This window comes from Camellia sinensis, chromosome 7 (assembly GCF_055761805.1).
Source record: "Camellia sinensis isolate YWXY chromosome 7, ASM5576180v1, whole genome shotgun sequence".
Lineage (NCBI taxonomy): Eukaryota > Viridiplantae > Streptophyta > Magnoliopsida > Ericales > Theaceae > Camellia > Camellia sinensis.
The window spans coordinates 25,696,237-25,723,097 of NC_138967.1; the positions used below are offsets into that span (position 1 = coordinate 25,696,237).

The following is a 26,861-nucleotide window of genomic DNA, read 5'->3' on the forward strand; positions in this document are numbered from 1 at the left end:
CTAAACATCATGCTCTACATTGCTTGTAACATGTACTGTATCATCGCACTTATTGCATTTATTTGCATCTTGTGTTATCTTGTACCAATTATCCTTTTACGTCGTGCTGCGTTTAGGATCGTTGTCTTCTGGGACTTTCTCAGGTTGCGCCAAGCACGAGCCAAATAGTTTGTTTCGGACCTCCTCTCATGATTTCAGCGTGGTTTGAGTGTCCCTTTCCTCACACGATTTCAACGTGTTTGGAATTTATCTCAGGTTACGTCGCGTACGTACCTGGGCGGTTTGTTTTCAGACCTCCTCTCACGACTTCAGCGTGGTTTGAGTGTCCCTTTCCTCACTCGATTTCAGAATTTATCTCATGTTGCGTCGCGTACGCACCTGGGTAGCTTTTTTTCGGACCTCCTCTCACGATTTCAGTGTGGTTTGAGTGTCCCTCTCCTCACACGATTTCAGCGTGTTTGGAATTTATCTCAGGTTGCGTCGTGTACGCACCTGGGCGGTTTGTTTTCGAACCTCCTATCCCGATTTCAGCGTGTTTGGAATTCATCCCAGGTTGCGTCGTGTACGCGCTTGGGCATTTTGTTTTTAACCTCTTCTTGCGATTTCAGCGTGGTTAGAGTGTTCTTTTCCTCACACAATTTCAGCGTGTTTGGAATTCATCTTAGGTTATGTTGTGTATGCACCTAGGCGGTTGTTTTCAGGCCTCTTCTCACGATTTTAGCATGGTTAGAGTGTCCCCTTCCTCACACGATTTCAGCGTGTTTGGAATTTATCTCCGGTTGAGTGGAACGCCTTCCTGATTGGTTTTCTTTGTTCTTCCTCCTATCACGATTCCAGCGTGGTTGGAGTGCATTACCCCTTTTGCAACTATTGCTCTATCTGTTACATCCATTGCATCATATCTATTTTATGCTGGTCTGAGAGACCTTAAATCCTCTGGTCTAGGAGACCTTAATCCTGCATCTTTATTCGCGCAGTCTTGTGCACTTTGTGGTATAGGAGACCTTAAATCCTCTAAAGGTGCAATTCCTTTGGTGTTTGTCGTGCCTGAACAACTTCCAGTGGTCTGGTATAGCCACCTGCCCGTGCTTGCGGTGAGTTCCTAGGAGACCAACTGAGACAATAGAAACTAGAGTTCGAATGGCTCATGCCTAGAACGCAAAGGTTCGGGATTTTCGAAACTAAAATCTGGTTTAAATACCCAGGGATATATCCTCGGCTTGAAATCTGTATGGCAGCCCCATAGATTGAGATAGCATGTGTATGCGCCTCAATTCTGGATACTGAGCCAACCTAGTCTGTCACCCTGTTGGAGAATAGGAAAAGTTGCGACCATAGTCAGGGAGAAAAGTAGTACCTGCGGTTCAACCGAGAAGAAGGGGAAGGTCCCCAGCAGCATGAGGTAGGTCATTGCCAATTGCCCCTGTAAGGTACCTTCGCTTCCTAACTACTACATCATCTAGTATGTCTATTGCATTGCGTATAGAATATATTGCATGCATTTACTGCATATCCATTGTATCACTTGCGCCTTTCCATTTTAAGCTTAGTCTGGCATGTGCCCATACTTTTCGCGTTAAAGCATGGTTATGTGATTATGTGTATGCGCGTAGTGTTGAGGGTGACGACACCATTTCTGTGTTAGACGTGGTTTGTTTGTGTCCATGCCTTTTCTAGGCAAAATGTGGTTTGACCGCGCGCTTTATTCAATTCATCCATTGCATCCATTTCATCGTATTTTAGTTTGTTACATTCAGCATTTAGGATCACAATCTTTTCTTAGCAGATCATTCCGCACATATGTCATGCCACCCAATTACTTGTACTTTGTGGTCTCTCTGCGAAACACATAGTTTTGCATGTGCTCGCACCCCTTCCATGTTGAAACATGGTTCTGTTATGTGTAAGCATCCATGCTGAGTTGTGGCCAGTACTAGGATGTAGGCACTTAGCTTGTGTTAGGCATCGTTGGGCTCGTGCCCATTGCCTTTTCTGTGTTAAAAGTAGTTTGATTTTGCATCTCTATCCCTTTCTGATATTTGTGTGGTTTTGTACTGCTTGTGGTTTGATCATCTCACATACATTGCATATCATTTGCATTGTTTCGTTACGTTGTATATTATTACATTGTTTTCTAATATTGCATATCATTCGCGCTATTTTGCGCATCACGCTATCTTGCACATCGCACTGTCTTGTGCATTGCATATCATTCGCGCTATCTTGCGCATCGTACTGTTTTGTGCACTGCATCATTCGCGCTATCTTGCGCACCTCATCTGCACTTGTTAGTGCATTGCATTGTTTTGCATCCCTACCGCATTGTTATGCGTTGCACTTAGGTTGCATTGTTTTGCATCCCTTCCGCATTGTTATACGTCACTTTTAGGTTGCATTGTCTTGCATCCCTTTCGCATTGTAATGTGTTACACTTAGGTTGCATTATTTTGCATCCCTTCCGCATTGTTATGCGTCACACTTAGGTTGCATTGTCATGCATCCCTCCGCTTGCGTGGTCACGCACTTTTTACTTGCATTGCTATGCATGTTTCTAACGATATTGTACCTATTAAGTTCCTTTATTTTATAGGCACGATATTGTATGTACGGTTCATTCAAGAGAAGTTTCGATTCAGTTTGAACGTATCCTTTTCTCCTCTCGCATGTGGTGCGTTAGGACATCTTCGGTTTCGAACACTCGGATGAGTTCTGGTGTTCTTTCATACCTTTGTTCCTCTCGCATGTGGTGCGTTGGGACATATTTGATTTCGAACACTCGGATGAGTTCTGGTGTTCTTTCATACCTTTTATCCTCTCGCATGCGGTGCGTTAAGACATCTTCGGTTTCGAACACTTGGATGAGTTCCGGTGTTCTTTCATACCTTTTCTCCTCTCGCATGTGGTGCGTTAGGACGTCTTCGGTTTTGAGCACTCAGATGCGTTCCGGTGTCCATTTGTTCGCTTTCTCCTTTTACGTTTGACACGTTGACAGTTGTTTTGTTTGAGACTCCGGGTGTTCTCGGTAGTCACTTTTAGCCTTCTCCGCATGAGACGCAGTGAGAATTGTATAATTTTCTTACATCCTTTCTACATGAGATGTGGTTTGGCTCGTGTTTACTTCCTTTGCATAACATTCGCTCAAACTGTTGCATTTATTGTGTATATTTGCTTCATTACAACTTTCTTTGCATGATCATAAGTTATGTTCGGCTTCTTGCATTGTCACTTACATTTTGCCCCTGCCTGCGGGCACATTTCTTTGTTATCTTGCCTGTTTGTCTAAGTCTTCGGCCTTGTCAAAAATGGGTCGTCTCTGGGCTTTGACATTCACTCCCGTCACTTATGACTTTCGAGTTCTGTCAAAGAGGAGCAACTGTAGACACCCCATTTTTGACCAACCTTAAGACTCAGATGTCATCGATTGAGCGCTCAATGATTGCGCATGTTGTGCTTGTTTCGAGGTTTCGAAGTTCTTGGCTGAGAGCCTCGCCTTCAAACCTCGGGACTCTTTGTGCTTTGCCTTGGTTTGCGGACCAGGTCCTACTTTCTCTTCCCGGAGGGAGGGAGAGGTCTTGTAGACCATCTCTCAATGGCCATATGCTACTTTTCATGGTCGCAGGCCACTGTTCCCGTTTGGAGACCAGTTTCCAGTTTTCGGAGCCGTCGGGCGCGTGCCTCGGTTTGGGACCGCTTAACATTCTCCGTTTGGAACGGTTTTTGGCACACACCTTGTTTCCTCTATCTAGACGGACACTATGGTCCGAGGGACACTATGGTCCGGGAGACCACCTTTGTGGTCGCACGTCACTCTTGGTGCTTAACAGCCTGTTTTCAGGGCACCCGACCGCGCATTTTGCCCCCCGAACTCTTGTTTTGCATCGGTGTTGGGTCATTTTTGGCATGAACCTTGTTTTCATTGTTTGGAAGGTGGTACAAGGGTGGGAGGGAGACCACCTTTTCTCTTTGGAGACCACTTTCTCCCCGCCAGCTGATTTTCTTGTCAGGAAGCTGGTTTTCTTGGTTTTTGTGCCACATTTGCTGGTCTCCCACCATACCACTAGCTTACATTCAGTTGGGAGACCATCAAATGGGCTGGCCGACCACGTTTCCTTGAGGGAGACCACTCACCCTGGTCGGTCTACCAGGGGAAGTGGTCGGCCGGCCACCTTAACTGGTCGACCTAATCCCTCCAGTTTTGTCTTTGTGAGTTGTTGCCAGCTGTGCCAGCTGGAAGGCACAGACTGCATCCTCCATACACGTGTATGGAGGATCTTTGACCTTGGTTTTTAGCTTCTTTGAGAAGCTTTGGCCTCCTTTGTCTATAAGAGAGGCCCTCCCCCTCCTTGAACCAGGTTCAGATTTTGGTCTAAGGCAAAATATATATATCCCTCTATATCTCTCCATTTTGGGTTCAAAGAGTGCATTATTCTTGGCCTATTGCACCACACCTCATAGCCACACACCTCCACCATTGATCTGAGGTTCTTGGAAGGTATTTTCAGAGGTTAAAGAACGGGTTTTAGGCCAGAGAAGTTGCTGGTTTTGCTGAGCTTCAAGGGTAACCTATTTTCCCTCTTTTAAAGCTTTGTCTTGATCACTCTCTTAGCCAAACTTGCATGCTTATTTGAGCTTTGTTTTCAACTGAAAAAAGTAATGTTTTGAGGTCCTTTTGATGTTTGTTTAAGGCCATTTTGGTGTTGGGGGTCATCTACCCTCTTGCATGCTCTATTTAGCCTTGTTTTGTGCTATGCCATAAGGCATTCAAGCTAGTCTTTGCTTGGCCTTCCTACCACTGAAATCCAGTGGATGTTTAGTGGTGAGAATGTGGTTTTGAGGGCCTAGGTCAGAGAGGGGTGACCCTCTCTCTTGTTGTCTTGTTTACTAGCATTTTTGGCCTACCAAAGGAGCATATGTTTATACCATTTGGAGGCCTAGTTCACACACTTTTTGGTGACTTCTAGGACCTGCCTAAGCTCTGACCATGGCTGGTTTGGTCCCCTTTTGCTTGCTTCTTGCATGTGTAGAGTAATCCCTTTCATAGCTTATAAAAGGAGCATGTCATTCTTGCATGTATTGTTCATGTTTCAGTGGATTTTTGGTCATTCTTTGGCATATTATAGCTCTATATTTGGCTGGTTTAGTGGCCTCTTGAATGCTTCACATGCTTGTAGTGTAAACCATGCTCACTAGCTTACATTGCATGTGGTTTTGGCCCTTGATTCTAGCACATTTTGGCCATGCTCTAAACTGATTTTGTTCATATTTTGGGCTGCCTCAGCTCTGGTTTTAGGCCTCTTGGTCGAATGATGCTTTCCATGCATGGTTGTAGTGTAATATCCTTGCCTAGTCTTGAGTTTCGGAGCCCCTTGCATGCTTAACTTGAGGTGTTTCCATGTCTTGGAATCATTGAGCATCTTATTTCAGAGCCTATACTTGTGCTATGTTCCCATGTTTTCCACTCTTTGAATGTGTTTGAGAGTTGTGTTTGTATACCTCATTTATGGGCTATTGCATGAGCTTTATTTTTGTGTATTTCAAGCCATCATCTTAGTCCATTTTGCCACTATTTTGGGCCTGCATAAGGACTATTTGGGGTCGGTTTGTTCATTTAGACATTGTTTTGCATACCTCTAGTGTAATGCACTTCACCAGTTTCGGTATTTGAGCCATTCAACATGCATAACATGAGTTGTTTGGATGATTCAGGACCATTTTGTATGTCATTTCAGAGCTGGAACATGTGTTGTTGTATGCCATATTTCATCCTTTCCATGCTTTCATACAGTTCTATCCTGTGCCCTGGGCTTTGGGCCCTTACATCTTGCATGTTTGCATGTGTTTTGTTGCCTCATTTTTCATCATGTATGGCCACTGATTTGGGTGTAGCTGAGGCTTATTCATTTTGGTTTAAGTCTATTTTGCATCGAGTATGCCATTGTAGTTCATAGCATTGAGTATGCTGCGTTGTCGCATGTTTGATCATTGCATTGCGCATGCCTTGTTCACTTCATTGTGTATGATAGTCTTCACATGTGCATTGTGTATGACATATAGTATCATGTGCATTGAGTATGCCATTGTTAGTTCGTAGCATTACGTATGCTAGTTTGCATGTTTGCACGTCATCCTTTGCATGTTTGCATGACTTGGTTGCATCGCCTTAGGATTGCATGCTTGAGGTCGCATTGTGCATGCCATTCTACTTGTTGCATTGTGTTTGGAATAGGAGTTAGTCCAAAGATGGGAAACGAGGGACATTTCATACTCCAAGTGATGAAACGTGCCTCGATTCCCGGTCGCCGACACTCTTGACTACACATGGTGGAGTTTAGGCATTTACGTGTTCATATGTGCATTCATTCTATATTAAGTTGTGCAATTTGGTTCCTCGGCCATCATGCATCGAGATGCGTGATTGGTGGCCCGAGGATCGAGGCCTATACTCCCTTGAGCTTGTTTAATGATGGGGAGATTGGTCGTGCACACATATGTTGAAAATACCTTGCCATGCCTCTCTCTTGCTCCTTGTTGCAGAAAATCAGAAACCAGAGGCAGAAACTGGTCGGCCGACCAGCTTTTCTGGCAGGCCGACCACCCCTTTTGGTTTCTCCCACAAAAGGTGGTTCGCAGGTGGTCTCCCATGCCCATAAGCCGGTCGGCAGCCTTCCCACAGATTCCCAGGGTGGAGTTTCAGCCTTCTGGAGCTTTGTGCAAGTTTCTGAGATCAATTGCAAACAAAGGCGAGTTAGGGCATCGCGATGGATTTCCCGACAAGGCGACTCGAGCATGCATGCATCCTTTATCATTCAAAGCAGAGCTAAGGTAGCCCATTTTACATAGTTTGCATGCTGGTTTAGTTAATTTGTTAATTAGCTAGTGTTGTGTAATAATTAGTTAATTCGATTTTGTATTATTTATTCGGACCCTCCGAGAGAGGGCAATGTTGTAATAAGTGTGCGTGTGTGTGATGTATGTCTTCCAACCCCGCGTCTTTCTCCCTTTCATTTACCAGCTTATGATGGTTAGTTTTAGGGCATGTTTCAATTAGCATCCTTATGCTCGTATGTTTGCATCCATTCATCTGTCTTGCATGCACCGGGCTCGGCGCATCATACTAACTGCATTGTATTTCAATTCCAAGTTGAATACATGTTACCTGTAGCATCTCATATGCCATCTTAGAATAGCCGAGCCCATCTTAGTTGCATTCTTGCATGTGTTGCATTAGGCATCTCAGCATAGTTAGGATTCATTCATGTTTTCTAATTAGCTTCTTTCTTTGGCTCGGAGTACTCGGTAAGTGTTCATGCTTTAGCATCCTTGCATGCGTGTGAGTGACTGCCATGATAGCATGCTTGCCATGAGGCTAACTGCTTATGTGATATAACTGCCTGAATGCCAGTGGGTGAAGGTTGGATTACTTGAATTGGAACAATTCATTGATTCCGAGTTTTAAAGCCCACTTGAGAGTGACAAATCACCATGTTTTCTAAGCCCACTTGAGGGTGGCAAAATCCTCATTTTAGCCTACTTGCGAGTAGCAAACCGCTTTCAAAAACAAGCATGAGATGTTCCAACTTAGGTGATCCAGTCTATACTTGTATGCTGTGTGCGTCACGTAGCAATTCTAGGCTAATAAACCGGAATAAGAGCACATATGTTTTCAAAAACAATATATCATGTTTAGTAGTGGCCGATCTTTGATCGGGCGAGCGGGGGTGCTCATTGCATGACCTTCTCCAATCGTACCTAAGTTCCCGAGCTGAGGCAACTTTGGTGATGACGGACACGTGGCCTTTGGCATGAGTCAGGGTTTCCTAATTTCCCCCAAAATAAAATATTTAGGTGGCGACTCTGTATTAGGCAAAGCAGTCCATGTTTGGCACTTCTTTCTAAAAATTAGTTTTTCAAAACGATTTTCTGGATTTGGACTCTTTGGTGATTCATCAAGCTCGTATTGCACTTTGCGAGATCAGTTTAAGAACCGTGACATTTGAGTCCGAACTGTAGTAAGCCCAATGAACAAAACGGGATTTTCTCGGGACGTTCGAGGACGTCTACAATATGATATGAATTGTGGCTTAATACTTGTCATGGCATGGTTTTGAAAAGAGGGTTACAAATGATTCTTATCATTAAACATTGAAACATTGGCATCATACTTATAACCTTTTTAATATTAATATATTGTTTCCACTAGACTATGGCTCACCCAATTGGGAAAAACCATTTTAGATGCTAATGAGATGCCTCCGCCAAGGAAGTAACCTAAAGGGGGCTTGCAGCAAGAGCTTCACTTTTGTTGTATTTTGTTTTCTTGTATAGCCAAGGGCTTTAATTGTAGTGAGTTGGACTCTCTTTTGTTGTAACCAAACAGTGACTTAGAAAGATGTAAGCCGTTAAGGCATTTAATTACCTGTTAATCTTTCATCTTTTGATTAGGGGGTTGTTTGGAGTGTCCTAAATAAGTGCACTTTTTGACTTTTTGGAGTAAAAAATTGAGGAAAAAAAGATGGTTGTTTGGGATAACTTTTTGACATTTTATAAAAAACATGTGTATTAAAAAATTGTATAAATTAGTGTATAGGAGAAGATTGGATGGAATAGGCTGTACAATCAGGTGAATTCAGGTACTACATCAGAGGGTAGAGGCTGGGAAATGATTCCCTGGTTTTTGAGCATTGAATTGGAGGTGTTGTTCGGCCCGTCGGGGCCCACCACGAGTCCCGTTTTGTTAATCAAAACCGTTCAATGTGTAGAACTCGTCGAGTACTATATTTTTGTAAAAAATCACATTGATCAGATAACAATAGCTATCTCATCGGATTAGTTTGTTTTCAACCGTTAACTATAACACCACCATTTTATAAATTTTAATTGATTTGATCATATAGTTACTGATATCTGATTAACGTGATTTTTTACAGGCATATAGTACTCGACGAGTTCTACACATTGAACGGTTTAGATTATTAAAAAGGGACCCATGATGCGCCCCCAAAAGCCAAACAACACCGTGTTATTTGTACACCTAAACAAAGTAATTTTTCCCAAAAGTCAGTTCGCCTGCTCTGCCGTCAAAGTTGTTTGAAAAGTAATTTTGTGTAAATTAATTTTTTAATATTTTTTTTTTTTGTGAATTGTGATAACTTTTTAACTTTTTGGCTTTTTTGTGGGTACCCAAACCAGGCCTATAAGTGACACATGCTGTAGATTCAAGTTAGGACATTTATGAATGTATATCGTATGTGTCAGCCTTTTGCAATTAAACTCTAATGAATGGAAGATTATTGTCTTATTTATATCAAGTGTTATGGCATTCATGGTTAGGTTTATTATAATTATTTTTGAAGCGTTACAATATACCAAGTCCTTCCATGTAGGCTCCAAAATTCTTGTACTGTAGATTGCGTAGATACAGCCAATGATCAACAGATTAAGAAATCCCAAGGGCCCACTTTGGGAGAGGGGCTTCCATGATAAACATAATGCATGTAAGCTTAACCCCTAGTGCTTGATTAAATCCCTTATTCTCTCATGTATGATGAACTTTTTGTCTGTGGATTTGGCGTCAATTGCTCATTTTAAAATGTAGTGGGTTAGAGTAGTGATTTATTCTGAACCACTTCAAACATTTTGTAGCCAGACAAGACATTCTTTGTTGTTTAATTAATGAACCATGTCTTTAGTTTTGAACTTCCTTTTAAGTGTTGCTATGTTTGTGTGCGATTAATTGAGGCTATGAGTTTCTTACTTGTTTGTGTAATCATTTAATTTAATTCTTACTTACAGATGACAACACATTAAATCATTTTCATATGAATGAATTGACAATTTGGCACACAATTTAATGTCAATAGAAATTTTCCACCAGAAATTTCATTCTAGACATACATTAATGCCTATGAACACATCTAAATGAGGAAATAACAGTCAAAATGATAGCTTCTTGATAATGTCTAGACACCATTTGACAAAGGAGAAGAGAAAAAAATTACAAGCAACATATTAACAAACTTGTGAACTCGACTCTATACCCAGTAGTTTATGCAGATGACCAACATTGCCCCCCTAAAAATGCAAGTTCAGAAATATGACTACCAGATAAAATTATTATTCGAGAACAAAGTGAAATTCCACAATCATGGAAGAAATGCCCATAACCAAAGAAACACAATACGATCTCCAGACATTTTACAAGGTATACTTATTTTTAACAAAAATAACTTCCAGTATTACCTGGAACACTCTACAACTCTTATTCAGAGTCTTTAATGGTAGTCTTAAAGTACATCCCACCTAGGCAGTTGAAGATGAAACCTACTCGCTTAATTAGATAAAGGCTTCATTCAACGAAACAACCCCTACATAAGTTCATTCAACATCACTACATCTCCTTAGAAATATAATTAGAAAGGAACATAGGTGCATATACATGTTGCTAGTTTAAGAGAAATTTGCACAGTTACCAAAATATATAAAATAGACATTAAGTAGAGGGCATAGTTACTGGTTACCATCGAAGCATTGTAGCATTAGTATCTTTAGAATTTTTGGCATCAAGACAAAGTTGAAATTCTGTTAAAAGACATCATATAGTCATGTCAGGATATATCGGAAGAAATAATTCCAAAAACCAAAAACCATGTCAGTAAAAAATGCCTTGCCAACTTGTCGCAATGCAATGAAAAAGCTTTCCTCCTCTTGATGTGGCCAGGCAACCCATTGCAGTGTTTGTTTTTTCGCTGCACTAGAAATTTCATTCCAGAGGTACAATCAATATTCTCAATTCAGTAACAAAATGACAAAGCACCTCAATTGAGACAAATGATTAGAAACTTTGAAACGACAAGCACAAAATATTACATGGCTGCTGTACATCATGGTTTTGAAATGATATAGTTACATCACAATCACCATCCTTAATTAGGATTTTCTCAGGATGGAGGCTTGGTTCACATCCCAAGGAGACTTGTGGCTCCATTTGCATGTTAAAGACATTAGAAGAACACAGTTTTTATGCCCATACAGCTTCCAAGTCTGAAACAAACAACCCTTTGTCCTCCAAATTAGTGCAATGTCCAAATGCAACATCAAATAATAACAAGGGAAAGATGGCTTGGCATCTGAAGACACATCATTAAATTAATAACAAGATATCATCTTATTACATTGAGTTCAAACATCTTATAACCTTACAGATCATACTTTAAAAAACTATGCTAAAATCACTTAAGCATACAACAATCATTTAAGCATTGAAGTAATGCTAAAATCAGTACACACTATGTTTGTCATCAAAAACAATTTCATAGCTCATTGGTTTGCTTCAAGCCACTCCATGTTGGTTTGCAAGCACTCACCACACAAATTAATCGCACATGTCATTTGCACACAAAGCCTCCTTGGATTTTTTTGTTTTTTTTCCCCTTGAATCTGATATCTTAATATCTGCTTTTTTTTCCACATTTGCAACTTTGATTTTGGAAAGGAGACCAACACCATAACAAAGTGTATCACTACAAATATAATACAGATTTAACATATCACTATTTTTCACAAATCCCAAAGAACACAAAAATATACATGTGCATAAATGTAATCAGCATTTAAAATATATTAACCAAACACATCTATTTCCTAAGTAACTATTCTAGGGATGAAAATAGTCACTACAGTTTATAAAATACACCATCATAAGAGCTATTTAGCATTCATCACAACATACTCCTAACTTCACATGTATCTAATTAGTTTTAAAAAAATAATTTCATTGAAGCCTTTTATCAAACACTGGTAGTGCAAAAAATCCATTCACATGTGTTTGGGTAAACAAAGAAGAATTATGTTGTCCCCAAAAACCTTAATCAAACCAACAAAAAACCTTAATTAAAACAAATGTATGATTATTTATTCCATAAAAATAATAAATAAATTTTGGCCTTTTTTTTCTTTGTCAATGAAGAGGGTTTGGAGATTTAGGGTTGCAAAACAAAACTCTTCAAATGATGGAGACAAAGGGCCACCACTAGAGAGCCGCCGTCGGGATTCGTTGATGGAGAGTGGACCAAATCTGATGGGTCTAGAGAGAGAGAGAGAGAGAGAGAGAGAGAGAGAGAGAGAGAGAGGAGCTCACCGATCTGAATCGCTGAGATGAACTTCGATTTCGATTTTGAGAGAGAACTTCGAAATGGCTCTAATGAATCACCGATTTGTTTCATTGAGACCGATCTAAATCTCTGAATCACCGAGCTGAATCTTTGAGATAATTAGGGTTTAGACAGCAGAGAGAGAGAGTGTAGCTCACCGATCTGAATCGCTGAGATAAACTTCGATTTCGAGATGAACTTCGATTTTGAGACAGTGGAGCTCTAATGAATCACCGATGTGTTTCGAAATGGCTCTGAGATATTAATGGGGTTTAGACAGCAGAGAGAGGGAGAGAGAGATTTGAAGATTCAAAATAAGGGTGAAAAGAGGGAGGGAGGAAGCATGTGACACCTAACCCATTTGAAAAACATTTAGGGTTTGTTTGGTAACGTTTACGTTTTCAGTTTACATTTACAAAAATTTTATAAATTGGTTTTTGTTTATTTTTAGAAAAGCATAAACTACAAACGCGTTTGGTAATTGACAAAATGTTTAAAAAAAATTTAAAAATATAAAAAAGAGTGAGAAATGACAAGTGATGGCAAGTGGCAGCGGAAGACGGTGGTGGAAAGTGGTGACGGTGGGTGGAGGGTAGCGGGTGGTGGTTGGTGGTAGCGAGTGGGTGGTGGTGGAGGATGGTAGGTGATGGTGGCAGGTGGGTGGCGGATGGCGGGTGGGTGGTGGTGGTGGGTGGGTGGGTGACGGTGGCAGTGGCGGGTGGTAGCAAGTGGGTGGTAGTGGTGGTGGTGGCGGGTGGTGGGTGGTGGTGGCAGGTGGATGGCGGATGGCGGGTGGTGGGGGGTGGGTGGTAGTGGCAGGTAGGTGGCGGGTGGTGATGGTGGGTGGGTGGGTGGGTGGGTGCCGGGTGGTGGGTGGTAACGAGTGGGTGATGGCGGTAGTGGCGGTGGTGGTGGCGGGTAGTGGGTGGTGGTGGCGGATGGATGGCAGATGGCGGGTGGTGGTGGGTAGGTGGCAGGTGGTGGTGGTGGTGGGTGGGTGGGTGACGGTGGCGGGTGGTGCGTGGTAGTGAGTGGATAGTGGGTGGTGGTGGCAGGTGGGTGGCGGGTGGTGGTGGCAGGTGCGTGGTAGGTAGCAGGTGGCTGGTGGTGGCGAGTGGTGGATGGTGGTGGCAGGTGGGCGGTGGATAGTGGTGGCGGGCGGTGGATAGTGGCGGGCAGTGGGTGGTGGCGAGTGAATGGGTGGTGGGTGGTGGTGGTGGTGGTGGTGGTGGCGAGGAGTGGGTGGTGGTGGCGAGTGGGTGGCAGGTGGGTTGTGGCTGGTGGTGGATGGTGGTGGCAGGTGGGTGGTGAGTGGTAGTGGCGGGCGGTGGATAGTAATGGCAGCTGGTGGGTGGCGACGGGTGGATGGCAGGTGGGTGGTGGGTGGTGGTGGTGGTAGCGGCGAGGAGTGTGTGGTGGTGGCGAGTGGGCGGCAGGTGGGTGGTGGCTGGTGGGTGGTAGGTGGATGGTGGTGGCCGGTGGGTGGTGAGTGGTGATGGCAAGTGGTGGTGGGAGGTGGGTGGTGGTGACGGAAGACGGTGGTGGAAAATGGTGGTGGGTGGTGGCTAGTGTTGGGTGGTAAAAAAAAAAAACTCAAAACTCAAAACGAAAACACATTTTTTGAGTTTACATTTTTTGGCCAAATTTATAAACTGAGATCACTGATTTATAAATCAAAAATTTACCAAACAAGTTTTTATTTGAGTTTTTAAAATTTTTGTAAATATAAATAGAAAACTGAAAACGTAAGTGTTACCAAACGGCACCTTATAAACTTCTTTTATTCATGAAACGACATGGTTTTAATTAAAAAAAAATATGACGTTTACAAAACGTCATTAAATATTAAGAACAGTGGCATTTTAAAAAACGTTGTTAAAAATACGTCACCAAAACTCATATTTCTTGTAGTGCTGTCCAATTCAAAGTATATTTGTTATTGTTAATGTTGACATATCATATATAATCAAATTTATAATGTCAAAAATCATGCCAGGATTATTGGAAGCCATGCTATTATTAAAATCAATTATAATATTCACATAAAAAAAAAAAAACTAAAGATAAAATTAGATTTATTTAATTATGATAACCATCATTTAGAAACACTAGCCAATGAGGGGGCCACATCCCCACTAAGAGCATCTCTAATGGTTAACCTTTTTTTTCATCAAATCTGAGTAAAAAAAAGGACCATTTTCTCAATTTGATATAGGCTGCTCAAATGGTTGTGATCAAAGGCAGGGGTCGACCGGTCAGTCAACCAGTAAAGCAAATATATATTTTTATTTTTTTATTTTTTTACTTATTTGAACCTGAATGTTTGAACTATTTGAACCTTTTACTGGTCGACCGGTTGGTCGACTGGCCGGACGTCTAGCAGGTTGACCGTGGCCCCACTTGCAACGTTACAGCACAGTGAATTGGTGAAGGCCCACGCAGATTCTCAATTTGATGAAAAATTTGCTCCATTCTCAGTTTGATATCGGTTTGGTAAAACCATTTGAGCAAAAAAAGTGACTTTTTTCATCAAATTCAAATTTGATACTAAATTTGGTTCACCGTTGGAGATGGTCTAAGAGATGCCTCTTCACGCAAACCTCGTCATAGCCTACCAATGCGATTAATTAAAAAATAAGAAAGACGATTGCACCTCATTGGAACATAACATAAAATCAATTAAAATGTTCACATAAAAAAAATAAAAAAATAAAAAAAACTAAAGATAAAATTATATTTATTTAATTATGATAACCATCGTTCAGAAACGCTAGCCAAGGGAGTTCGGATCCTCAGCTGCACAATCCTGCCGCCATTCCTGCGGCACCCCCAAAACGACGTCGTTTTGGGGGAAATTTTAATTTAAAAAAAAAAAAAAAAAAACAGAACAGAAACCAGAGGGGAAGAAGAGAGAGGAGAAGAAGGAAGGAAGATGGGTTTGATCCGAGCAAGAAAACAAGAAGGGAGAAGAAAAGATAAAAGATAAAAGATAAAAGATTTGAAATTGTTAAATCTGGGTTTGATCCGAGCTAGAAAACCAGAAGGGAGCAGATCCAAGCAAACCAGATGGGTTTGGTTTAAAAGATAAAACATTTGAAATTGTTAAAAGATAAAAGATTTGAGATGGTTAAATATGGGTTTTTTATTTTAAAAAAAAAAAAAAAGGTGATACAGCAAGAGGTGAGTGTGATCAAGTTTTCACCAAACAATTCATCAAAATAGGTATGAGTCAAATCTTTCATCCAATTTGCAACAACCTCATTTTCACTCAAAGTTTAATGAAATTGTTAAAAGATAAAAGATTTGAATTGGGTTTTCTTTCAATTTGATGGAAATCAAGATGAATATAATCAAAACATAGATAATGAGATTTTGACTCACATCTCTGGGCATTAAAGAACATGAGGGCTTTGTTGAGAGCGATGGTGTAATTGTCCGGCGGTGGTTGAGGACGGTGGTGGCGGGGAACAGTTTTGACGATCAGGATGATGAACACAGCAAGAAAACCAACGGCTAGGATAGTCCCAATAGTCCAAATAAACAGTTTTCGACTCATGATGATGAAACCCAGATCAACATACTTCTTCTTCTCCTCTCTCTTTGAGAGGGAGACAAACTTCATTTGGGTTTGTGTAAAGAGTTAGGGTGGGTTTGATTTTGGCCCCTTTTCATCCTCTCTCTCTTCTTCCCCTCTGGTTTCTGTTTTGTTTTTTTTTTTTTAAATTGAAATTTCCCCCAAAACGACGTCATTTTGGGGGTGCCACAGGGATGGTGGCAGGATTGTGCGGCCGAGGATCCGGACTCCTAGCGAATGAGGGGGCACATCCCCACTAAGAGATGCCTCTTAACGCAAACCTCACCATAGCCTACCTATGCGATTAATTAAAAAATAAGAAAAAAGATTGCATGTCATTGGAATATACCATAAGTAATGTTTGGTTTTAATTTTTTTTAAATTGAATTTTTTATTTTTTATTTTTTGTATTTTTTACTTTTAGTGAATATTTTTAAAATTTTGGTAAATTACACTAACATTTTCGAGGCTTCTATTTAATACAGATCTCCTCTCACATTAAAAAAATTACACTTACCTTCTGTCAGATTAAAATAACATATTTATCCTTTAGCCTTTATACATATAAAATAATACAGATATTTTGTTCATGTCATTTCAAGAGAAATAACAATCATCTCTTTTAGTTTAACTCACACAAAAAATTAAGTTTTTTTAATTTTTCGTGTTTTTTTAATTTTCAATGATTTTTTTTAATATTTTAGGTTATTTTCAATTTTTATTTTTTAGATACATCTAATCTAAATATACTTAAGAGTATAATATTTCGTGATTTTTTTTTTAAATTCACCAAATACAAAAAAAAAAGAATATAAAAATTCAATATATTATCTTATTTTGTTGTATTCAATAGACTTTTCAAAGTTTTTTTTATACGAATTTTATATTTTTTAAATATTTTTAGACTAAATTGATCAAATCTAGATATAATGGTAGAAATAAAAATGAAAAAAATTATATTAGTATATAAATATTTATACAAAAAAATATCATAAACATATTGTGATAGCAATATTGTTGTAAAAATAAATCATGTTTATGGGCGTTTTGTTTTAAAGTGAAAGGTCACCATTAAATTATATCATTATGTTTGAAAATTTTATATAAAATTTATGTTTGTATGCCATCACTTAATAAAAATTTGTTCAGGTAAAATTTAATGATGAAAAATTATAAAATATAATCCTGATAATAAGAAGAAGAAATGGTAGAAAAAGGGTAGCATGGTCATTTAGAAAATTTTAAGGCATGACATCAGCAATCCATTGAACAATTTGTAATGAGATTACAAATTCAAGTAGAGAAATGCAATTTTTCAAATGTTTGGGGGGGGGGAGATCTGTATTAAACAGAAATCTTAGGGGTGTCAGTGTAATTTACCCTTAAAATTTTAAGCAATTTAATTTTTTTTTTCCCTTTTAAGATGCATCATACCGAGATATATCTAAAAAGTTAAATATTTGTAAAAAAAAACTATTTAAAAAAATTAATAAATATGCAAGACTATGAAAATATACTAAATTTTCATTTCTTTTTTTTTTTGTATTTTTGGTGTTTAGTGAATTTATTAAATAAAATTTTCACAAATATTATACTTTAAGTGTATTTATGTTAGGTGTATCTAAACAATTTAAAAAAAAATACTTAAAATATTAAAAAAATTCAGTAAAAACAAAAAAAAAATTAATTTTCTAAAAAGTAAATCCTGAAAAGTGAAACTAAACAAGCTAAATAGGATTTATAAAAAAATGCCTCAATTTCTATTCTATCTAAAAAATTAAATAAATAAATTTTAAATATTAAAAAAAAAGCACTTTTAAATTTTGCTCAAGATCTCTAAAGTTATTAGTAGATATAAAAATTTAGTACTAATGCTCTATTTGAATCATTGAAATGAAATGAAATAGAATGAAATGGTAATTCTTTGAGCATTTTTATGGAATGATCATTCCCTTAACACAGTGAAAGATAATTCCATTGATAATCCATTTGTTATTATATTTTTAGTCTAACTAAATATGTGAATGAATATTTTGATAAAATAATCATTTCATTCTGATTAATTTCAATGAACCAGAGACTACTTAAGCCTGACAAATTGATTGAAGTGATCCAATGCCTGTTAACAGTTGGAATGGAAAAAGAGATACAATGGTGAGACTTGAACTTGGATATGAAAGAAGTACCCTTCGTCATGCTTAGGCCTTGTTTGAAGTTTAGGTCAAGTTTGACAAGTTGAAAAAAAGTTAAAAAGTCAAAGATAATTCCATTGATAATCCATTTGTTATTATATTTTTAGTCTAACTAAACATGTGAATGAATATTTTGATAAAATAATCATTTTATTCTGATTAATTTCAATGAACCAAACACTACTTAAGCGTGACAAATTGACTGAAGTGACAAATTAATCATTCTTTCAAGATCCACTTAATTTATATATACTTGAAAAGGACACAATTTGTGAAATAAAAAAAAAATCCAATAAAAACAAAACTTTTTTTGTATTGTATTTAGTAAATTTTTTAAAGATGTTTTTACAAATCTGTACTTTTTAAGTGTATCTAGATTAAATGGATCTAAACAGTAAAAATATATAAAAAAAATGAAAATGTACTCTCTTCTTTTTTTTTGTATTTTGTAAATTTAAAAAAAAAATCACAAATCTAATACTTTTTAAATGTACCTAGATTAAGTAAATCTAAAAAAAAATTAAAAAAGTAATAATTAAAATATTGAAAAATTTCACTAAAATTAATAAAATACAGATTGAAAACTAAAAAAACTATTTAAAATTTTTTCAAACCAAACAGGGTAATAAAACCAAATTCCAAAATGCTCGAATGAGATACACTATTTCCGCTAGTACATCATGTCATGAATCTTCTTGATGGCATAGGTACTGTTATTCATTTGAGATAGATAAATGATCTTTAAACTTGCTAGCCACAACATCAAATCAAAGATACATAGCCTGGTTAATTGTTGATTTTTGATCTCCTTATGTTCTTACATTGCTTTCAGAAACTGATCATTATGTATAGAGCTTAAAATTGTATTTGATTTCAATGTTTAAGTGAAAATTTGATTAAATAAATAGCATCGAGGGCGTAATATATGTAGCGGAGTATATTTTGAAAATGACAATCCTTGTCTTCTGTTAAATTTGTTTTGTTAGATAAATTACACCGATAGTCTCCATATTTTTAACTTTGTGTCATTTTAATTCCTCTAATTTTAATTAACTCAATTTTGGTACTTAATTTATGATTTTATTTCAATTTGATCTAATTAATTACAATGAGTAATATTTTTAATGGAAAATGTGTACATAAATGACATGTTATGCTTTAATAAGAAAAATTATAAATTTGTTTAACTTAATGAGTTAATCTCAGCCAATTTAGTGATAATTTTTTTTTTTCAAAAATCCTAATCAAAGTTATCAATTGCACTAAATTGATATAAAATCTAAAATTAACAGTCAAAATTAGATTAATTAAAATTGCATGGGTCAAAATGACATAAAAGTCAAAATGCAGAGACTACCAATATAAAATTTAGGAAAATTACCAATAGGTTCTACTTTTGAGACTTATTACCCATTAAGTCCGATTGATAAATTTATCAAGTGATAAATTTATCAGTCTCTTTGTTTGTATAAATAAATTTATAGTAATAAATTTATCAGTCTCTTGTTTTTATAATAATAAATTTATCAGTTACGACCTGTAGATAAATAAGTGTAATTAATAGGACTGAATGGTAAGTGCCCCTATAATTTACCCTTATTATTTTTCTTTTTTGGGTGAAGGAAGGGGGGGGGAAGGGAAAGAAATATGTTGCACCCTCAAGAATAATTTTATAATGAGTCTTTTAATGGGACACATCCTATAAATAGAGTGTATAGCATGGCATGCATCAAATATGTGATTGATAATGTGTCACCTCATAAAAAATACTTACCAGCCCCATTTAGCATGTCAATGTATAACCAAAATCAATTGTCTTTTAATTGTGTCCTAATTAAATTGGTGGAAGTTATGAGCTATTATGATAAAAGTTAGGCTGTCGATACACTATTTCCACCCACTATTGGAAAACAGACTTTTAGTGGCGTTTAAAAAACGCCGCTATAAGTGTCAAAAACGCCGCTAATTCTTTTTGCGGCGCTTAGCACCAAACGCCGAGGACGCGGCCGTCGCTATAGCTTTGTGACGTTTTAAAAACGTCGTGATATTGGTATAGGCGGCGTTTAAAAACGCTACGAAATGGCCTACTAAACACACGCTGACGTCACTGACGATATTTAGCAACGTTTTGAAAAAACGCTGTCATATCTTTTTTTAAAATATGGCCATTAGTGAGTAGGGTTTAAGAGGCATTTGTAGAAACGCCGTCATATCCCTTTTTTTTTTTTTTTTGAAATTGTGCTAATTTTATTTGATTGAACTAAAAAAATACCTGTAATAGCAGTAATATAAAATAATAACTCCCATTCAAATAGTTGTAATGAAGCATTAATTCACTTTCTCATTCAATTAATATCTAATCACCATTATCCACAAAATTAACATATCCAAAATCCAAAAATCATGTTTTAACATTAACCACAAATTAACATATATCCAAAAATCATGTCTTAGCATTAAAGTCGTATTCTTCACTGGTCTACATGCCTGCATCAGAACATAAACTGCAATCAGATTCACCAAAATAAACACAAATTGAAGAATTTGTACCCAATATTTGTAAACAGTACTTAAAACTTGAAGAAGCACTAAGAAGAAGATTTTATCACAAACCAAGAAGCACTAAATACATATAAAGAAACGGGCATACCCAAAGACAATACAGACACATGAGAATCATGTAAAATTAAATAAATAATGCTTTCATAGCATAAACAAATTTAGAGGGCATTTGATCTAACTCGCACTCATCAAATTAGGCAAGACTTCTGAAGGGTCTTTAACATATTTTTTCTTTTAGAATGTGTATAACCTTATCAAATTGAGAAAGTGTCTTAAAAAGTATATTTAAGCAAAGATTTCATTGCTCTATATAAATCTTATGACTTATTATATAAATATAATCAATTTTAGTTGGGAATCCAAAAACAATATCAAAAATGGCTCAAATTTATACATAAAACTACAATGAAACAGGGAAAGAAGAAATCATTTCAAATAAAAATAAAATCTTATGCAACATGGCAAGTTGGCAACTGACTTTAAAATAAAAGGTAATTTACTTATTCTTTCTTTCTTTCTTTTCCCTTTTTTCAATTTTTTTTTTCCTTTTATGAGCAACTTATATTTATTCATGCAGTGAATATCAGCAAAGGAACCAAAAAAAAAAAATTTATATTGATCAAAACATCAAAAAGATAGTAAGAAAATTACCAATCCTTGGATCATTCAGTGCTGGTAGGCTATAGAACTTTCCAAACTCACCACCTCCTGCCTTGGGGAGACTGGTCAGAATTCCTTTGAAAGCATTCTCAGATGCTGAACACATACAGTAAAAACATAAAAAATGCATTCATATAGCCAATCACAACTTTTAAAAGTGACTCATTTGAACCAAAACTAAAAAAACCAATGGTTAGCAGTAAAATGAGATCAAATACCACCTAAAATGGTTTTGCACCAGTAGCATTATAACCTAATTCAAAATCCAAAATCTTTGAGTACAATAACTTTGAAGCAACTAGAAAAAGAAAAAACATGAAAATTCAGCACAAAACTATGATAAAACTATAGTCCATGTTAAGTAATGTATTCCTTTGTTTTTGACAAGTATTTAAAACCAAATCACTGCTATTGGGTTTATATAATGCAAATCCACCAAAAAAAAACAAAAAACTATTCATCATCTAGTATAACAAAATTACCAATACACCATTTAGGCCCCATTCGAATAGCGAAGTGAAAAATAACATATAAATGAGTTTGAAAAAAGAAAATAAATGATTGTGATTTAAAAAAAAAAAAACAAGAGCTGAAAGCACCACTTACATCTAATACATCCATCAATGTGGTCTTTCCAGCACCACTAACACCCACAAGAGCTGTCAATATACCTGGTCTGAAAGCACCACTTACATCTCTTAGCAGTTGAAGACGATCCTCTCCAATTCCCTGACTTTTCATTTCCGGGTGAAAAAAAAGAAGTTAAAATTTCAACTCATTCAAGTAGTCTAAATTTAAAAAGTTCATATCATCACATTATATTTGTTTTTGGAGAAAACCAAAGTAAAACTTAATATGTGGCATTGGTAAGTTGTTCACTGAAAAAACGAGAAATAAAAGATAGTCTAACCATTTAAAACCAAGTGAAAGAACTTATATGTTGCAATGCGACAATAGCTTACCTGGAACGTGGATCATTCCGGTACATGGGAACGGGAACGTTGCAAACCACGTGCTCTAAAATGTGATAGGATAGGGGTAGACTTGTATAGATTACACGATAAGAATTTAAGGTACTTCAATAGTAATTATCTTTTAACTATTAGGCATCCAATAAAAATGTAGTAAAATATTTCTATGATCATAATGTCAAAACTTCACTCACCTTCAATTTCATTTCATTATATTTGATTTATTTTTCCTCTTAAGGTAACATTTTAAGAAAAATATATTAGAAAATAACTTTTGACATTGCTTCGGATCACTAAATTTACCATTTTGGAACAAAGTGTACCATGTTCCAGAACGTGTGTTTCAAAATGTAATTTGATTTGCTAAGGTATTAGCGTTTTCTAGCAACACTAGGAAGGAAATGGTTGCAACCTACCGGATAAATAAGGGTTTTTTTTCACTCACAAGAAATTAGTATGTCAGGTAATTCAGCAGATATCATGTTTCTTATATCAGAATGGAATGGTGTTTCGCTACCCTATATATCATGTTTCTTAAATTAGAAAAAAGATAAAGATAAAAGAGAAACATAAATTTATCAACATAAGCACTAGAAAACAAACTACTTAGAATGACTCACAGTGGGCATATTCACATAGTAGTTGATATGATTGAATGCGAGTGAAAGGGGTTGGAGGGGAAAAAGCATTCCTTTTCTAGGTGCATGATCAGTGACACCAACACTTGAGTCAGTACCCCGTGAAGCATTTCTCACCGTCATATCAAAACCTATAAAATCAATCAGAAGATTTCAAAATTAAGATCAGTAGATCATTTTTTACACAACAGGGATCGATTAATGTCATGTCATGTGCTCGTTACAACCTAAGAAAAAGAACTAAAAAAGAAAGCTAGCTTTTTTTTATGCTCAAAAGTCTCACAAAAATTTATCTTTACTTCTGTATTCAAAAATTGGTTTTGTTTTTGCGCTGCTTAGATCTGATTTAAAACAAGATATCCTTTTGAAAAACCTATTCCTGTTGTTGTTTTCTTAATTCCTCTTAGGATATCTGGTTTCCCCACTTCATTGACATCATTACACACACAATGCAATTCAACTTGCCATGAACTTTAAAATGGAAAAGAAAGGTGATAAAGGAGTAACTAGTGACCTACATGTTTTAACTTAATTGGCAACAAGAGAAATAGAAGACGAGATCATTAAGTAAAGATCAAAAGAGACAAAGGTAAAGGCTCAAACCTTCAGAGGTCATTCATCCACATGATTTCTTATTCTTCTCTCTAACATCTTTATCCAAGACTATAGATTTTGAATCACTACGAGCTGATGTAGAACATCCAGAACATGGTTGTTAAGCCTGGAAATCTACTTCCAACGAAGGAAATCCATTTTCAAATAAAAATATCTGAACCAAATGACTAGATGAGATAGCTTACGGTTCAAAAAAGTCAATGCTGCAATAAATAAAATGTTGAAGAGAAGAGAAAACCTCAAGAGTGCTCCAACACAAACCCAAAACATGTAGTCATCCGTGAAGAAGCCTCTAGACTTGAGAAGGACTTTCCCAACTGCAGGTGCATGAATTCGGGGGTCTGGATTAGGCTGCAATAAGAAAAATGTTCAGAATTTTGAGAATGTAAAGATACTATGCAAACAGTAAAAGAGAACTTACGGCGCTCCATCTTTGGTCAAGAAATTCATTAATGACTAAAGCATTTTGTCCATACATCACTAGAGAAATATAATAGCCCCATATCATAAATGGCTCAATGTCATTTGCGGGCACAAAAGGAAATGAATGGTTGTAGATGTAGTGCTTTGATCATCGAATATATAAACAATCACATGAAAGAATCAACAACTTACTTGGCTAAATGTCAAGCAATATTCAACAATGTGGTATAAATATTGGTAAATTAAAAGCTCATTCTAATTCAAGATAGGCTCAAAGTGAAAATAGAAATCAGACAGCCTACTTTGGGCAACTATAAATCCTCCAAGCAGAATATTCATTATCAATGTGCAGGTTCCTAAAGTGCATACAACAACCAGCTTTCTTCCCACTACAGCAACAAAGCGAAAGAGAGAGAGAGACATTTGATGTATACTGAACAATGCCAATAACTGCTGGAAAAACCTGAATCAGATGGTGAGTATTTGTCAGTGAATAAATTATCAGGTTCAAGTGACCACTAAATGCAGAGTAGGAAGAATAAATTTCTAATGAAGAATTTAAGTTGGTAAGCAAAAGTATAAACATGAAAAACTATCACGCGAAACCAAGAACACGCAGACCACTACTATCTGCTGGTGTCTGGAGCAAACCCAATTGTGTAGTATGTAAGACTGATCCATATCACTGATTCCACTAAGGAGAGGGGTATACTGAGGACCCAAATTGGCAACCCGAAAGCCCATGGAGGATAGAATAAGAAATCCCTCAATTTATAGAATACAGGAAGCCTCGAAATAGTCAATGCAACCTCTGTCAACCCGTTAAACAATACATTCATGAGAGTGAAGAAAAGAGCTCCGAAAATTTTTCAATCAACTCTATAAAATGAAAATAGAAGGGCCTAAATTACAAAGGTTAGTAACTCACAAGTATTCCTCCAAGATCCTCGGAAGAATATGCATGGACAAGTTTCCCCCTCTCTCTCTCTCTTCTTATACCTGGTGATTATTAAAGAAGGAAACAAAAATAAACAAGTACATAAATTTCAAAAAAAAAAAAAAATGATCTAGCATTGATGTGGGCAACCATATTGACCTTCCTTGGGGCCAAGTAGACTTGACAACTGTATTAGTCTCTGTGGTTCAGTATCAACATCTTGAACATCATCCTTTTCAACAGCTGCAAGATGCATACAAAGAGGATCCACATCAAACTATCATGATATTATTAAGTGCAATCTAAATTCATTTTCATCTTGATGTACCTTCATCCTTGATTTCTGCTGCTTGCTGCAAAAATAAAAAGAAAGATTTACAGACAGAAAAACATAAGAACAATTTTTTTTTAAAGCTTATTAAATCTAATTCGAAGATAAATGTGAGAATTACCACTTTCAATCTCTTTAGGATGTTGTCAAACTGTGATGTATCAAACGCCCAATTATTTTTGGGTTCATCTACACCAATACCTATTGTAATTTTTAAACTGTCAAACTGCTCTATATGTCTTGAACTGTTCTTATTCTTCTAATAAATGAAAAACTCATACCACAACAAGTTTAACCTTATTAGCTCCTTTGATTCATAACACAATTAAGAAAATAAAAGAAAAAGAACTCTCTGTTCTAGGCAACAAAATAGAGGATGAATTTGATAAATAAACAAAAATCAGAGCGAAAAAAGAACCTGCAGTGTCTTGTTTGTCCTTAACCCTGACATATCCTTTGATCCCTTGCTTCTCTTTCCCAAGCCCTTCGCCTTCTTCCCACCCCTATAACACAATTCCATCTCCACACCATCAAAATTCATCGAACACACACATTACACATACATACAGATTCAAACCTGAACTGAAGCAACTGTGTTCTGAAATTTCAAAATTTATTTTTTTTTTGGTAATCTTATACTGGCTATATATATATATAGAGAGAGAGAGAGAACTAACCATTTTTTTCATGAGACGGAAAGCGGCAGACTTTCTCACAATTCCGACGTAGCAAATAGGAGCTTCAGGTGCTGCCATTTTTCTCTCTTTCTCTCTCCCTCTCAAAACAGTGCACAGAGAGAGAGAGAGAGAGAGGAGACCGCGCAGCTCAACAAGCTCCAAAAGCCCTAGAAACTCAAAATGTACATATTCAACTCCACGGGACATCCAAATCAAACAGCAGTTTCGAGCTAGAGAGAAACTACAGCCAACTAATAGCATGTACAAATGCAGTCAAACAAAAGGATAATTTGTCTACATGAACAAACCGAGAAGAGAGAGAGAGAGAGTACTGATTAAAGTTCAGAAACAAAGTAGACTATTCGCCGCCATTGGAGCTTGAAATGCGAGTAATCGAGGGGTCAGAGTTCAGATCTGAGCTTCTGGAAATCACTGAATCGCTGAATCTTTGCAAATGAGACGATGGAGCTCGCTACCTTGCTGGTGCAGCTTCGAAATCGCTTCCATGGGGCTTCAATCTGAATCTTCGATGGAGCTTAGGTATGAATCTTCGATGGAGCTTCGATCTGAATCTTCGATGGAGCTTCGATCTGAATCTTTGATGGAGCTTACAGAGGGTTGAGAGGGAGAGAGAGATGTGTGCGTATAAGGGTTGAGAGAGAGAGAGAGAGAGTTTTGAATCTTTGATCGAAATGATTAGAGAGGGTTCTGATTTAAAGTAAGGTTTCACAAAAGGAGGCGCGTGTGGCTACTGCATTTGGAGGCGTTTTCCCATTACAAAACGGTGCCGTTTTGTCTAATAGAATATGCGGCGTTTATAAAACACCGTTAAATACTAATAACAGTGATGTTTAAAAAAACATCGTTAAAAAAAAGCCACCATATCCCCTTTTTCCTGTAGTGACCCGTAGATGATTTTATGAATCTTCTTTATGATGGTTAAAATTGTTGATTTTTGACCTCCTCATTTTATTACACACTGCATTTACAAAAACTGATTAGGTTCATCATTACATTTTTAGAAAGAGGGGTAAGTTAAAATAACTCACTAAAAGACAAAATAGATTAAAATAGTTAATAAGACAAAATGTCACATTTAATCTATCAAATCAACTACAAAAAAACCAACTAA

General features: G+C 37.0%; 1 long non-coding RNA gene across 1 annotated transcript; it reads right to left on the bottom strand.

The window, feature by feature from the left end:
* Positions 1 to 24,092: 24,092 nt before the first annotated feature.
* Positions 24,093 to 25,638, bottom strand: LOC114291113 (uncharacterized). Its single transcript, XR_014334534.1, has 4 exons — positions 25,471 to 25,638; positions 25,050 to 25,074; positions 24,713 to 24,964; positions 24,093 to 24,247 (listed from the first exon to the last, which is right to left on the bottom strand). It is a non-coding gene; the product is annotated as an uncharacterized LOC114291113 (long non-coding RNA).
* Between the last annotated feature and the right edge of the window lie 1,223 nt (positions 25,639 to 26,861).